Source organism: Zea mays, chromosome 1, assembly GCF_902167145.1.
Source record: "Zea mays cultivar B73 chromosome 1, Zm-B73-REFERENCE-NAM-5.0, whole genome shotgun sequence".
NCBI classification, from domain to species: Eukaryota; Viridiplantae; Streptophyta; class Magnoliopsida; order Poales; family Poaceae; genus Zea; species Zea mays.
The window spans coordinates 264,557,844-264,571,395 of NC_050096.1; positions in this window are offsets into that span (position 1 = coordinate 264,557,844).

The window sequence follows — 13,552 nt, forward strand, 5'->3', positions numbered from 1 at the left end:
TATCTCATTCAACCGATTGAACATATCGGATACACTCTCATCTTCTTTCATAATAAATTGCTCAAACTTCCCTTTGCACACATATAGTTTGGCACTCTTCACAATTGTAGTTCCTTCATGAATTTCCATTAGTTTTATCCAAATCTCATGAGCGGTTGTGAGATTCTTGATACGATTGAACTCATTTATCACTACAGCAGGTACAGTCATTTTCGGCGGCGTCTGGCCGCCAAAAAAACCTGGCCGAAAATAAGGCTTAATTTTCGGCGGCCAGGGCCTGGCCGCCGAAAATAGCGTATTTTCGGCGGCTGGCTTCCTGGCCGCCGAAAATAACAGATTATTTTCGGCGGCCAAACAGCAAGCCACCGAAAATAAAAAATGCCGAAAATAAAATCTCTATTTTCGGCGGCCAGGTGGGCCGCCGAAAATTACTAATTTCAGAGCAAAAAAAATTGAAAAAATGCGAAAAATAACAGAATTTCATACAAAATTCATACAATAACAGAAATTCCATACAATAACAGAAAATTCATACTTGAGTTCACAACATAAAACTTGAGTCCATACAAATATAAAGTCCACAAATAGTCCATACAAACATAAAGTCCACAAATAGTTTATTACAACACAGTGCGGCACAAAGCTAACTTAATCACACATTGGGGTCGTTGGAGTTGTGTCCACTACCTCCAGAAGCCAATAACTGGTCGACGAAGTCGTGTAACGGGTTTGGATCCTAAAAACAAGATGACATTAATAACGGCATTGGTTACATGTATAACGACTATTCAAACAAATTGTTTCTCAAACTAACCTCTCCTGCATAAGCTCCCTCCCCAGCATAAGCTCCTCCTGGTGCTGGTATGACCGGTGGTGGCGTGTTGTGGCCCATGACCCCGGATCCCTACAAAATCAAGTTTAGTAAAGATTTGACAATTAGGTTGATACAAACGACAAGTCTTAACTAAATTGAATAACCTGAGGTGGAGGTGGAGGTGGCGGAGCATGTAATCCCCACTGAGGCATCGGCGGCTGAAATTGAGGGAAAACAAATGGTTGCTGCTGTGCCTGCTGTGGAAACCAAGACTGTTGCAAATATAATATATTAGTTATAGAACCAATATCGAGCGTGTTGAGAATAAATAAGACACTCACGTTCATTGCTTGTTGCGCCTGTGCGTTGTAAGCAGCCATGTACTCTGATTGCTGTTGGAGAAATGTCATTTGTTGTTGCCGCATCTCTTCACGAAACTTTTCTTGCTGCTCCCTCATAGCTTCCTCCATGCTAGATACAGAGCGGCGACTACGGCTGCTACTACCACAGCCCGCCTGCGACGAAGAGCCGCCACGAGAACGCAACTCCGTCGAATCGATAACACCGGTAAACATAGAATATCTTGAAGAACAAGAAAATTAGCTATTCGGTCGTAGTTCCAATATTATTGAAAACAATTCACAAGTTCATACCGTCCATGCGCCTTGCCTCCAAGTGAATGCACAACCTCAGCGTCGATGGTAGGCGCTCCTCGCCAATCGTAGTCTTCTCCATACTTCTTAACCATCTCCTGCCCGTATGTCTCCTGCAATACAATATGAAGGTTCAGCACACATGTAATTTATAGCTGTATGGGAAGAAAACATTAATCATAACAACAACTAACCATACGCTCAACGGCCGCTTGACTACACAGCTCATCGGAGATTTCACTGTTTTTCGCTCGATGCCCTCTCCTATAAACATCGATTGGGCTCGGGACAACTCCAGTTTGAGCCTCCTGCAAATATATGAGTTTAATCCTGTTTCATTTCTGAGTAAAACAGAATACTACATACTCACCATTCGCTTAGCCAACCGAATGTGTCCATCAGCCCCATAGGTATGGTTGACTACGACCTCATCATCGTCCTCGTCCTGCTGATGGCGCTGCCTATGTCGATTTCTGTTTGACTTCTCAATCCACTCGGGCGAAGCCCATATCTCACACAAAGCCTTGTAAGCCTGTGGCCGGTGTTCCATCCATGGAAGAGTTACCTGCATATAAAGCGTTAGCTCAAAATTACATTCACATCTGAATGAGCTGTTAAATTAGATTTTTACCTCCATGTACTGGTCTACAGTCAAGTAGACATCTGAATATTGTCGAAAGTTGTTGATAGAATGACCTCGGCGCTTCATGTACGCGTTCACAACCTGTAGACGAGCATTGGAAAATGCATCCCTGCACACCTTTTTCGCATTTTTCTCTAATACTCGGTCTGCATGCTCTTGAGCCTCAGGTTCCACACGATAGCGTCTCTGTCCAACATCGAAAATAAAATTTGTTCAAAAACAACTAATAAATGTTAGGTTGAAACAACTAATAAATGTTAGTTCGAAAAAATTACCCAAAAGTCGTGCTTGACGGCGCCTTGAGCTGTTCCATATGTAGCATGTGGAGCTAGTGCGAAGTGCGACCAGCTAGTGCAAGGAACCACCACACCTTTCGGGTCGGTGACAATTCCTGGGTTATGTAGACGACAGAGGTTACCTAAGACTTGATTAACCTGTCTATGGTGACCTCGACCGTCAAATGACGTGTCTTCCCATTGGCTGCATGACAAAAAACAAGAAAGTCATGTCATATATATAGTGTAAAATAAACAAATAAGTAAGAACAAAGTGGTCAAACGTGAGTACCTATCACCAACCGGGATGATCAGTACTCGAGCTTCAGATTGTGCAGGCGCTGACGGAGGTAGGACAAAGTGGCCCTTCCGAGTGCCCCTTCGTCGAACGACAGGAGCCTCGGTGGTATCGTCATCTGCCTCAGCATCTATGCCCTCATGGGGCTGCTCGTCCTCCTCGTCATCCTCCTCATGGGCCTGCTCGTCCTCGTCCTCCTCCTCATGGTGTTGCACCTCCTCCTCGTCGTCCTCCTCTTCCTATGCACATGAAATAGAGACACGTAAAAATTTACATAAACATTTACATAAGATCTTTATATAAGTGACTGACAAATAAGATCAATTACATAAACATTTACATCGGTACTCCGTTGTAGAGCGATAGGTGTATCACGTAGTTCTGGCCGAGCGTGTCTCAGCAACGCCTCCTGTCTGCTCTGGCTAGAAGAACTCCCTTGGAAAAGGGAACGTGCACCAGGGAGTATCCTGCTAGCCGCATTAAGAAACCCCCTAGCAGTGCGCTTTGGTTTATTCCTACCACTCATCCTGTTCAATAGAAAAACATTAAATGTATTAGCTCCATAAAATTAAGTGAACTAATAAAAAATCAAATAATACATCACATAATATGAAATTTTGCATTACACATCAAAATTCATCAGAATCACGATCAAGGAGTCTTCTTCGATCCAAAGCTCGCAATGTGGCTTTTTTGTTCCTTGGATTTCGTTTTCGTTTCGGTGCAACACACTCATCAGTAGTGACATCGTTACGGTCTCCGACTAGTGAGTTCAGTGCAACACCCTCATCGATAGTAAAAGTAGTTGGCAATTCTTCTTCTTGATAAACATCATCGGCCTGTTCGTCTTCGAATTGATAACCAGCAGTGCAAGGAGTATGTAAACGTTCCCTAGGGTTCACCTTATGAACTACCCACCATGCTTCAAACTTCGGATTTGGGTACGACATATAGTAGACCTGCTCGCACTGGTGTGCAAGGATAAAATTATCATGGCCTCGAAGTCGTTCCTTGTGCTTTACTTCAGTTATACCATATTGACTTTGTCTAATCCCATTAGTGCTGTCAAACCAATCACATAGAAAGAATACTAATTTCAAAGGTTTGTTCCCTGCAAAATTAAACTCTAGGATGTTTTGAATGATGCCATAATAATTAGTTTCTCTGCCGAGTGCATCGAGTGCCCTAGTCAGAACTCCAGTGTTACGTGTGGCTGCACGAGGACGAGACTTTTCAAATTGGTCTGAACGAAAACGAAAGCCATTCACATCGTATCGACCAAATGTTCTGCAAGTGACCGTCCCATAAGATAGCTGTCTCAAGTCCTCGTGTATGTTAGGAGTCTTTGTGCACTGCAAATAATATACAGTTAAAATGACTACCTCGCGTAAAAGGCTAAATGACATGAAAGTAAGGAATATAGAGAGTTTACATGCTCGCGAAACCAGTCAACAAAATTAGGTCTTCCTTGCCTCCCATGTCGTCGCATAGTATCTAGTTGTTTGCTTGTAGGCTGATGGGAATAAGTCCAATTTTCCTCGTCGAACTTACTGTACGACAAATAAGTAATTAAATATGGCTCCTTTGGTAAAGAAATTAAGGGGTAAAATAAAGACTTACATGAAATATGGCTCCATCTCTTCCATATTAGAGTACATGTATAGCAATGCGGACATTCTTTCATCCATGCTAAGGTGGTAGAACGTGCCCTTACTAGTACTTGTGCCTCTCCATTGGAAAATGTTAAGATCACTGACAGGAGGTTCCTCATCGACATTGTATCGCATGGTAGCAGCATAGACATTATGTTCCTCTGCGAAATACACACTCGTGAAGTATGAAACCTCCTTTAGCAAAAAAGCTTCAGCGATGCATCCTTCTACTCTAGCCTTATTTCGAACCATGCCTCGCAGGTTTTTGAGTGCACGTTCAATGTGATACATCCACCTATATTGTACAGGTCCACCAACCTTTGCCTCATATGGAATGTGAATAAGTAGATGCTCCATCGGATTGAAGAATCCAGGTGGGAATATTTTTTCTAGCTTGCATAACAACACTGGTATTTGTTTCTCCAACTTCTCCATCATATTTTTACTTATTTCTTTGGCACAGATCTGCCTGTGGAAACCTCTGGTGTGGCAGGATCCTCGGAGCTTAGGTTGAATTCTGGACGTAGCGAATCTAGCATCTCATGCATCGCATCATCGCCAGCCCAATCATTGTTCTCCTCCTCTTCTACATTCCTGTTGGGTACTACCTCACCATGATGTTCCCACACCTCATATCCGGGCATAAATCCAAACTGACAAAGATCTAGGCTAACTCTTTCCTTATTAAGAAATATACTGTTTTCGTGACGCCTACAAGGGCATCTGACAGTGCCGGTTAAGGACAAGGCGAATACGTGGTCCACAAAATCTTTGGTCTTGGCTACCCACTCATCAGAATGACGTCCATTCCTACTCCAGCCATTGTACATCCATGCACGGTCTTCAGCCATGCCTGAGACTGTTAAACCGAACCATATCGTGAAACCATTATTCAATTTCATCAAGTATATCGGTCCTATATGTACAGGCAAGGATAGAGTCTAAACCACAACAAGCTACCAGGACCCACAAATAATTTTGGCAGCATAACCTCGCTGCCACTAAATAATATTATTTATATATAAAACAAAGAATGATATAATATTAATCAAATCAAACTAAATACCACATACACTAATAATGCAATTATTCTACGTACCAATACCATTTCTATTAAAATTAATAATATAATAGTACCACATTTTAATATGAAATTAATGGCTACATACAATATAAATACCTCTAATTACTAAATTACATATACCACTAACACATTAATGAAATCAAATTAAACAATAATATTAATCGCACAACTAATTAAACATACACAATCACAAATATATATTAATTTCGGCGGCAATTAAACAACGGCCGCCGAAAATATTGAATAAATATCGCAAAAAAAATACCTAACGATCGGGGCTTTCAACGGCGACGACGGCGGAGTCGATTGCACGGCGGCGGTCGACGGGGGCAGCACGGAGCTTTGAACGGCGGTCGACGGCGGCTCAGGGCCGTGGCGGTGGCTTTGGGCGCCGGCGGCGGCTTTGGGCGCCGGCGGCGGCGGTTGGGGCGCCGGTCGGGCGCGCGCCCACGCACAGGGGCGCGGCGCGGGGGAGGGCGCGGCGCGGCAGCGCGGGGCCGGCGCGGGCGGCGGCGGCGCGGAGACAGCGGGCGCGAGAAGGCGGCGGCGGCGGCGCGGCAAAGAGACAGCGGGCGCGGTCGGGAGAAAGAGGAAGAGAAAGGTCGGCTGACTTTTTTAATAACTTAATTTTCGGCGGCCATGGCAGAGGCCGCCTTTTTCGGCGGCCTCTGCCATGGCCGCCGAAAATTAACTTATTTTCTGCGGCCAACGCCAGGCCGCCGAAAATTAGCCGTTATTTTCGGCGGCCATCCATCAGCCGCCGAAAATAATAGTGGCCGCCGAAAATCGTGCACAATGTTGTTGTGTATATCAAGAGCATCATAAAAGACATTCATGGCTTGATCATTTGTGAGGATATTCTCATTATCACTAACGGATGGTTCATCTTCCTTCAACACAACAAATCCATCCCTGACAATTGGCCAAATTTTTCCACCCATTGCTCTAAGATGCATTAACATTCTTATTTTCCAATAATCATAATTGTTTCCATCAAAGTGCGGTGGCTTCCCAATGTGCACATTGTTGTTACTAGCCATTTTGTCCCACTCCGGGATGATTAGATCCACAAACAATGGAGTCCTCGGCTCTGATACCACTTGTAGGATCTAGGACACCGGCTAGAGGGGGGGTGAATAGACGGTTTTGACTAAAATAAAAAATACTAAATAAATTTAATCAATACAACAAGAGGAATAAATTCTCTAGTGACAATAAGTAAACAATGTATGAAAAACAACTACGGAGATTGAATACTTGAAGAACAATAAGCAAATGACTAATCAATTGCAAGGCAATAAGTAATGCGAGAAGGTATAGACACCGAAATTTATCCTGTGGTATCGGTGATTTGCCGATCACCCCTAATCCACGTTGAGGTGGACTTCAAGCTCTCACTTGCTCCTCTATCAAGACACAACTTGATTGTTGGGGTGAAGGCAAAGACGCCACCCTTCGCTCGAGGCCTTCGCTGCAGCCGCTGGTTCGACGGAGACAAAGCGGGCAGGGACACCCTTCGCAGGACTCGGCACTTTGACGAAGGCCTGCGGCGACGTCCTGCCACGGCGCGTCCTCGTTCAGTCCCAAGGCCCACGTGTGATCTGGCCCATTGTAACGGGCCCCGCGTGGCCGCCTCTGTATTACGGGCCTAACTTGTAAAGGAATACTTGTAATTACGGTTTGTAACCCTGCTTTATGGGAATATTCTGGGGATAAAATAGGTGTCTGAGGGCACATGCGTCCTTAACACAAGACGCTGGGCACTCAGATACCTATAAATACCCCCGCACAGTGCCCGTGAGAGGCTAGATCAACAGAGCTATTGGCCCCGTGCACGCAACCCTGTTGTCACCACTGTTCACCCTTGTTGGCCTCCTTGCTGCTGAGAGCGAGTTCCAACATTTGGCGCCCACCGTTCGTGCTACGACAAAACCACCCGCGATGGCACCCAAGAGAGCTAACCCCAAGGCCGACGAGGCTGCGAAGGCAGCACTGCTGGCCGCAAGAAAGGGCAAGGCCCTCGTCCTCACCCAATCCACCCACCAAGAGCCCACTGAAGACAATGTTCCCCACACCGGCGAAGACGACACCTTCCGCACCTGCGGAACCGAAGGACAGTCACAGCCGCCCCCAGGCTTCGCCCCACTGGAAGGCGCGGACCTCACCGAGGACGGGGAGGTCCTCGGCGTCTCAACAGAAGAACAGCTGCAGCTGCGCGCCCTGCGCCTCAGGAACCGCAATCTCCAGAGGCAGAAAGAGATACTGGAGGCCAAGCGCCAGCGTGTGTCCGCATTAGCCAAAGTGCGGCAAATGATACGCGACGAGGAGCAGAAAGCCCAAGACCTCGAGCGCGAGATCGCGCTGATGCAGCGCGAAGGCCACCTCGGTCTACAGCAAGAGCCACCCCTCCAACAGCGCACACAACCGGAGGACACGCGCGAAGGCCACCTCGGCCGGCAGCATGGCCCACCCCTGCAGCACCGGGCGCAGCCGGAGAACCCGCGTTTCCCCCATCATGACTACGTCTCCCAGCACGGCGCGCCATTCCAAGGGGTCAACTACCTCGACGAGCGAAGTCCCCTGGCGCCACACCTACAAGTGACGCCTTGGCCAGCTAACTTTCGAGCGGGGGCATACCCCAAGTACAACGGCAGCACCGACCCGGCGCAGTACATCATGAGTTATCAAGTCGCCGTTGCATCAGCCGGAGGAGACGACGCCACAATGGCGAAGTCTTTCATCATCGCACTAGAGGGCCCAGCACTCACCTGAGTCACCAGATTGCCTCCGCTGTCCATTGATTCGTGGAGAAGTCTCAGGGACAAGTTCCTCCTCAACTTCCAAGGCTACCGTCCAGACACCGACGCTTTGGCCGAGCTCTCGCTTTGCAAACAGCTGGAAAAAGAGACTCTGCGTGAGTATTACCGCAAGTTCTTAACACTCAAGTCACAGCTGCCTTCTGTCGACGATCAGATCGCTATCCACTACGCCATCAATGGCCTTCGGGCTGGCGTCCTCTACAGTCATTGTATCAGAGATCCACCAAAGAGCTTGCAGGAGCTATATCAGCTCTTCGAAAAATATGCCAAATCCGAAGAGCTCCACCAGCGCAAGGTTGAGTCACAGCGGAAGCCCAAAGATGCCCCGCAGTCCAGCCGCACCTGGACGAGGACTCCGCAACCAGACTCCGGTCGAGATGGCCGCAGTCAACAGCAAGTGCACAACATCGTCAACCAACAGCCTGCTGCTGATCCCCCTCGCCGCCAGGAATATCCCCCCCAGGGCCGCAGAAACGGAACTCGCGGCAGGGGTCGAGGGCGGGCGCAACAGCCGCCGCGCCGATTCTATTGCCTTTTCCACGGCGAAGACTGCGCCCACCAGACCAAAGACTGCCCCGAGACGAAGGCCACCAGAGACAGAATGGCGCGGGCGCAGCCAGCCGACAATCCCAGAATTGTCGCGCATAATTACCAGCCACCCCCTCCACCATATATTCACGCTCCCGCTCCGCATCCACCGCACCACGCTTACCAACACCATCAGGAAGTACAAATCGTACCTCCTCCACCCCCACCACCACACCAGCAACATCAGAACATCCCCCATGCCCCAAAGCAGGAAGACTTCGCCGATCAACCATATCGCGGAGTCATTCACATGATAACAGGGGGGTCTAGCACTGACTTCGACACCAAGCGGCAGAAGCGGGACCACTACCGCAGCATCAACCATGTCGCCGTCACTGGCCCAGTCGTGCAGACGAAGTGGTCCCACATACCGCTAACCTTCGACACACGAGACGTCGACCTGCGCAGCGCCCCCCACATCGACGCTATGGTCATCAATTGCAGCGTGGCAGGCTGGGACTTACACAAAGTCCTAGTCGACAACGGCAGTCAGGCGGACATCATCTTCCTCCACGCCTTCGACCGCATGGGTATAAGCCACAGCTTGCTGAAGCCTTCGGACAACCCGTTGTATGGTTTCGGCGGCAAGGGCACCTTTCCAGTTGGCAAGATAGAGTTGCCCCTCTCCTTCGGTGTAGCGCCCAATGCCCGAAGTGAGCAAGTAACCTTCGACATTGTCGACATGGTATATCCATACAACGCCATCATGGGCCGGGGCTCCATCAACAAGTTCAAAGCTGCCATCCACGGGTTGTACCTATGTATGAAGATACCAGGCCCGCTAGGCGCCATCACAGTCTACGGCAACTAGCAGACGGCGCGCAACATTGAGCGGGACTTCGTGCCCGGTCAGAGAAACGTACACTGTCTCACGACCCAGCGCGAGGTCCCTGCGCCGGCCAGCCCAACCGACAAGCAGCACGACAAGGCGCAGTTGCAGTGCCAAGACGGGACCAAGACTGTCCCCCTCGATCAGGCCACACCCAAGCAGACAGTAACTATCAGCGAAGACCTCACCTCACTTCAAGAAGAGAAACTTCTCTGCTGCCTGGCCAAGAATAAAGATGTCTTCGCCTGGTCTGCCCTCGATCTGGTCGGAGTCAGCCGAGCCATAATTGAGCACAGCTTGGGCATTGACCCTTCGGTGCGACCCAAAAAGCAGAAGCTTCGCAAAATGTCAGACGAAAAGACAGAGGCCGCCAAGGCGGAGGTGCATCGCCTCCTGGAGGCTAAATTCATCGAGCCAGTGGCTTACCCCACGTGGCTCTCCAATGTTGTGATGGTGCAGAAAAAAAGCGGAAAATGGCGCATGTGCATAGACTTCACCAGTCTCAATAAGGCCTGCCCAAAGGACAATTTCCCGTTGCCGCGGATCGACAAAATAGTCGATAGCGCGGCCGGATGCGAGGTCATGTCCCTCCTCGACTGCTTCTCCGGCTATCACCAGATATACATGAAGGAGGAAGACAAGGCTAGCACCAGCTTTATAACACCCTTCGGCACTTATTGCTTTGTCAGAATGCCGGAGGGTCTCAAGAATGCTGGATCCACCTTCTCCAGACTCACCAAAACAGTGCTCGAGGGGCAGGTCGGCAGAAACATATTCACATATGTGGATGACATCGTCGTCGCCAGCAAGAATAAGGAGGACCATCTCGCCGACCTAGCAGAGACATTCGCGAACATGCGAGATGCACGACTCCGCCTAAACCCGGAAAAGTGCGTTTTCGGTGTTCGCCAGGGCAAGATATTGGGCTACCTGGTGTCCCGCCGCGGCATCGAGGCCAACCCAACCAAGATCCAGGCCATCGTCGATATGTCGCCTCCGCAGTCCGCCAGGGACGTCCAGCGCCTGACAGGCAGGATGGCAGCTCTCGACAGATTCATCTCCAGGTCCACCGAGCGAAGTCTCCCCTTCCTCAAAACACTCCGCGGCGCGAAGGACTTCGCTTGGGGACCGGAGCAAGCAGCGGCCTTCACCTCACTAAAACAGTACCTGTCGGAGCTGGCCATCCTCACGAGCCCCGACTCCTCGCTCCCCTTATTGCTCTATGTCGCGGCTTCGCCGCACGCAGTCAGCGCGGCACTGGTACAGGAGCAGACAGTCGAGGGCGCAGTCAGACAGTGCCCTGTCTACTATGTCTCCGAAGTCCTGACACCGTCCAAATGCAACATGACAGAGCTGGAGAAGATAGCCTACGCAGTTGTTATGTCCTCGCGCAAGCTGCGTCATTATTTTGAAGCATTCAAGGTCCGAGTCACCTCAGACAGGGGGCTCGGCGAACTATTCAGGAACCCGGAGGCATCAGTGAGGATTGCCAAGTGGGCAGCCGAACTCTCCGGCTACCACATCAGCTTCGAGCCCAGAACAGCTATCAAGTCGCAAGTCCTGGCAGACTTCGTCGTCGACTGGACTGGGCCAGTAACGCAGCCGGACCCATCCACAGAAAAGGTCTGGACTATCCATTGCGACGGTGCATGGTGTCATGCGGGGGCAGGCGTCGCTGCAGTCGTCACCTCGCCAGCCGGAGTCAAACACAGATATGTAGCACGCCTCAGCTTCGCTCTGGAATCCGACAAATGTACAAACAACATAGCAGAGTATGAAGCAGTCATCCTCGGCCTCCGCAAGCTAAGGGCCCTCGGAGTCACCACATGTATCATCAAAACAGACTCCAAGATAGTTGCCGGTCAGGTCGAGAAGGACTATGCAGCAAAAGACCCCGCCCTCATGCAATACCTCGCGGCTATCCGAAGTCTCGAGAGACAATTCAAGGGATTCACCCTGCAGCATGTGGATAGGGCCAAGAACGAGGAGGCCGATGCCTTAGCCAAGGCCGCCGCCAGGGGCGAGCCCCTGCCCTCCGACGTGTTTTTCCACACCATCGGCACTCCAGCTGTCCGGAGCCCCGAAGGGCTCCAGATAACTAATGATAGCGAAGGCCACCGTATAGTCAACCTAATCATGACAGAAGACTGGAGGGCACCAATAACCCTGTTCCTACAGGGGTACTATCATCCAGCCGACGTTAGTGAGGCAAAGCGCCTCAGACATCGAAGCCGGGACTTCGCTCTGATCGAGGGCCAACTGTACAAGAAAGGGGTCAGTCTGCCAATGCTCAAATGTGTCATCGAAACCGAAGGCATGCAGATCCTACGCGAAGTCCACAGTGGCACGTGCGGCTCGCACGCAGGGCCAAGGGCCCTGGCTGCCAAGGTGATCCGTCAAGGGTTTTACTGGCCCGCAATGATCTGCGCCGCAAATCGGGTCACGAGGTCCTGCGAAGCCTGCCAGAAGTTCTCCCCTCGGTCAGGCAACCCCTCGCAATATACAAAGCTGATTGCCCATACATGGCCTCTCCAGCGCTGGGGCCTGGACATCGTCGGGCCCCTGCCCACCGCTCAGGGGAACCTTAAGTTCACCTTCGTAGCTGTCGAATACTTCACCAAATGGATTGAAGCGAGGGCTGTTTCCACAATCACATCAAAGACTGCCCAAAAATTCTTCTGGCAGAACATCGTTTGCCGCTTCGGAGTACCGTCCGAGCTAACAGTCGACAACGGCAAACAGTTCGACAGCCAAGATTTCAAGGATTTTTGTTTTTCCATCGGCACCAAGCTTGCCTTCGCTTCAGTCTATCATCCGCAGTCCAACGGGGTCGTGGAGCGCGCCAATGGGAAAATATTCACAGCTGTCAAAAAGATGCTCCTCGATGAAAGAAAAGGCAGGTGGACCGATTTATTACCAGAGGCAGTCTGGGCGCTAAACACAACCGAGTGCAGAGCGACCGGGTTCACTCCTTTCCGCCTTCTATACGGATCGGAGGCAATGACCCCGCAAGAAATAAAGCATGGGTCCCCGCGTACAGTTCCGTCAGCCGTCCCCGACGTGGATGAGCCAACTTCAAAAGATCTCATTGACGGAGACCGGGTCTTCGCCCTACAGGCCCTAAACAAATATCAGGCCCAGACCAAAGCATGGCGCGACCGCGCAGTCATCCCGAGGGAGTTCAGCGAGGGGGACCTCGTACTCATCCGAACAGCTCGGACGGAGTCCAAGGGCAAATTGGAGCCCAAGTGGGAGGGCCCCTTCATAGTCAAGTCAAAAGCTTCCCCCAGTGCTTACAGGCTCACAACGCCAAACGACGAGGACCTAGAGCACTCCTGGAACGTCGACAACCTTCGCAAATTTTTTGTTTGACCCATTTAGGGCTGATTTCGCCCTTGTAATTCGCCGCAAACAATCTTGTACCGGCCCGCACTCTTTTCCTCCCGGGGGGTGAGGTTTTTAACGAGGCGGAGCCATGTAATATATGTGAGAAAAATCCCCCGCAAAAGCATGTGTCGAAAAAAAGACCGCAACAACGGTCTTCGGCATTCGACCAATTCGAAGTCACCGCGAGGCTAAGCGCTAGCCACCCTCGCGTGCGACCAATCCGCGCAGAAGTCGCCTAAGGGTGCAGCCGGACTTAGCACAACAAGTGCGCAAAAATCCGAAGTCTATCGCGAAGACTATCCGCGCAGAAGTCGCCTAAGGGTGCAGCCGGACTTAGCACAACAAGTGCGCAAAAATCCGAAGTCTATCGCGAAGACTATCCGCGCAGAAGTCGCCTAAGGGTGCAGCCGGACTTAGCACAACAAGTGCGCAAAAATCCGAAGCCTATCGCGAAGACTATCCGCGCAGAAGTCGCCTAAGGGTGCAGCCGGACTAAGCACAACAAGTGCG